At 41.4% G+C, this 3,167-nt stretch overlaps 1 non-coding gene across 1 annotated transcript; it reads left to right on the top strand.

Annotated features, from left to right (window-relative positions):
- The first annotated feature begins 482 nt into the window (after positions 1-482).
- Positions 483-555, top strand: Trnav-aac. Its single transcript has one exon. It is a non-coding gene; the product is annotated as a tRNA-Val (tRNA).
- Positions 556-3,167: the final 2,612 nt, after the last annotated feature.

The raw sequence follows: 3,167 nt of genomic DNA, 5'->3' as shown, positions 1-3,167 counted from the left end.
CGTTACTCTGATCCCAATGTAAGTAGCTAAAGCACTTGTGTAATGGAAAATCAGAAGTAACGACGGTACCACATAGACAACATTAAAAAAAAAAAAGTTAAAACAAACATACTTTTTGTGAGCACTATAATTTTATTTAAGATTAAGGGATAAGGTCAGCAAAGAAACTACTTCAATGAGTTAATACTGCTAAAATTCTTTCCAGCATTCCAAGCAGTTGATATTGTAATTCTTCTATGTAAATAATTCTTCTTTAGAGCAGGAATAATAAAATTTTTATGTCCCTTTTGCACAATTTAAAGTGCCATAATATTTCTAATCGATAATGATATCACTACCAGTTTTGGTACAAGACATATTGCTACTATTTAAATTGGCAAACCCAGCACTTGTCTAATCTAATTATAAACACATAACCAGTATGAACTTTCTCTTTTACGATATCGTTCAATAGGTATGTATAATCCGACCCTAACTCTCAAGTTTCCGTGGTGTAGCGGTTATCACATCTGCCTAACACGCAGAAGGCCCCCGGTTCGATCCCGGGCGGAAACATATGTTTTGTTTTTAAAGTTTTATTTTTATTTAATATTTATAAGAAAATAGTAAAAAAAAAACAAAAATTTAAAAATACGTAGTATATTTTAATTAAAATATAGCATTTTGTTACCTACCAAAATAAATATATATTTATTTTTAATATAGTACAACAACGGAGTATATAGTAGGATTAAATAGTTGTGACTGTGGGGGGGCATGACATACGAAATCGTCATGAATTTTGTCATTACAGCATACGACTTATCTTTAGCCTTACCCCCAAGACGTACAAATAGTTGTTTTCCGTCAAAAATAATCCATTATTTTTTTATTAGTTATTTATTCAAAATGATGTCGCGAAATTCTTCTTATTATTAGTTTCGAGCAGGCAAGGTGTTGATTTTTGGAAATTTCAATGAAACATAGTTTAAAAATATTCATATATTTATAAAACATCTTTAAAATCTTAACAAAAACTTCAGTGCCGATGTAGAAACTGTAGCTATGACAACGTTTGACGCAGCCTTATCGAGCGGTATCAATTTACAAATTCACTTTGATGTGGTAAAGACAGCCCGCCTCGTACAATGATTAATTTTAATTAACGCAATATTATAGATTCCTCCATTAAATAGCTCGAGTTTTGATTTAAGCACGTGTGAACGCTATTGCGATCTTTTGAAATAGAAACTAATGAACCCTGATTATGAACAATCATGTAAAATTATTAAACATGTTTATGTGAAATTAAATTTTTAATCTTTAGTTTAATTGTATTTAATTTATTAAAAAAAAAAAACAGAACAAAGGTATAACTTTATTGTTTATAATAAATTAATAAATACAGCTCAACATAATTATGTATGCAAAGGTTTTAAAAAAAATCGTGAGAGTAGTTACCAAAAAAAAAGTCCAAAAATTTAAAGTTTAGGTAAATCTTTAATAAGGATATTATCTACTACCTAACAACAAGAAATTATAAGAATCAGAAACAAGGAAATGGTAAATAAATAAATTATTTAGATGACTTTTCAAACGTAAGAAAATCAACTAAATAAGTTATTATTTACATTCTAGTCTCGAAATAATAAAGCCTTAATGAGCGCCTAAGAAATCTAAGAAAAACGCCTTTAAATCTTTTATATTTAAATAAATAATATTTAAGTCGCTCTCTATCTAAGATTTTACAAAACATTCGTGCAAATTAATATTTCAAAACATTTTTTGAGACTTTAAAACCATACATGAAAATTCGATCCAATACACGAACACCGAGTTTAATAGGCGCATGTCAAACGCAGAGTTTTTCGAGTCTGTTGCCTTTTTTTATTTCCCATTAGCATTTTCATTTAAAATCGGAAACTGTATTTTCGTTGAAAATCCAATTCACAAAATAATAAATTAAGGAAATTAAAAAGTAAGTGGATTTTTATAAATATACTTAAACAAAAAAATGTATCGATCGAGTTTCGTTCAGTAGACCCGAAGTCAAGGAACATACGCGCCTTGCTATGTTCGCCTTATTATTTGTATAATAAGCCACTCCTGAGCAAATTTGAGGGTTAACGGCACATACCACAGTGCTCCAATGCGGGTTCGGCAGATAAAACGCAGATGTCGCAGGGTCCACCGCCGTCTATCTCGACGGCCCGCCAGGACGGGGGTGTGGGAGCCCCAGCCAAGCCTAGGAAGGCGGCTGCTCTGGCTGCTCAGACCAAGCCCACCGCTTGCCTACCGAGCGCACCGGCACCGGCGACGTCCCAAACACCACCGAACCAGGAGACGTCCTGGTCCACGGTGGTGAAGAAGGGCAGGAAGGGGAGCAAGACCACCTCTTCCGACGCTAAGACGCTGCCGAAAACGCCCCAGCCAGCCAAATCGAAGCTGGCCACCCCTCGCTCGGCTGCAATCGTTCTCACGTTGCAGCCGGAAGCAGTAGGAAAGGGCGTCACCTACGCGCAGGTCCTGGAGAGAGCGGAGCAAAGTGTCAAGCTCCAGGACCTAGGAATCAGCGGTGGGCTGAAGGTGCGACGCACGGCGACCGGAGCCAGGGCTCTCGAGCTGCCGAAAGCCCAAGCGGAGCAGGCCGATAGGTTGGCGGCGAAGCTCCGCACAGTTCTCGACGGGGTCGCTGACGTAGTGCGCCCGGTCAAGAAGGCCGACCTGAAGGTGACGGGGCTCGACGACTCCGTCACCTTGGAGAAACTGGCCGCGGCGATCGCGCACGCCGGTGACTGCTCCTCCGGGGCGGTGAAGTGCGGAGTGATGCAGCGCGGACCCGGCTATATGGGGATGGTCCGCGTCACCTGCCCCCTCACGGCAGCGAAGAAGCTGGCCGCTGCCGGTCGCCTCCTCGTCGGGTGGAGCTCGGCCAAGGTGGCCGTCGTGGAGCAGCGCCCTATGCGCTGCTACAAGTGTATGGGCCTTGGCCATACACGGGCGCTCTGCCCGTCGAAGGCGGAGAGGGGAGGCCTGTGCTACCGCTGTGGCTCGGACGGCCACAAGTCAGCGGAATGCACGGCCAAGATGCGCTGCGCGGTCTGCGCAGAGGCCGGCAAGCCTTCGGGGCACCTGATGGGGGCCAGGGATTGCAACCCCCCCATCACGAAGGGTAAAGCGGTCCAAGG

The sequence above is a fragment of the Vanessa atalanta genome, chromosome 1 (genome assembly GCF_905147765.1).
Source record: "Vanessa atalanta chromosome 1, ilVanAtal1.2, whole genome shotgun sequence".
NCBI classification, from domain to species: Eukaryota; Metazoa; Arthropoda; class Insecta; order Lepidoptera; family Nymphalidae; genus Vanessa; species Vanessa atalanta.
The sequence above is the reverse complement of the archived record's forward strand: the minus strand, read 5'-3'. Positions and strand labels throughout refer to the sequence as shown.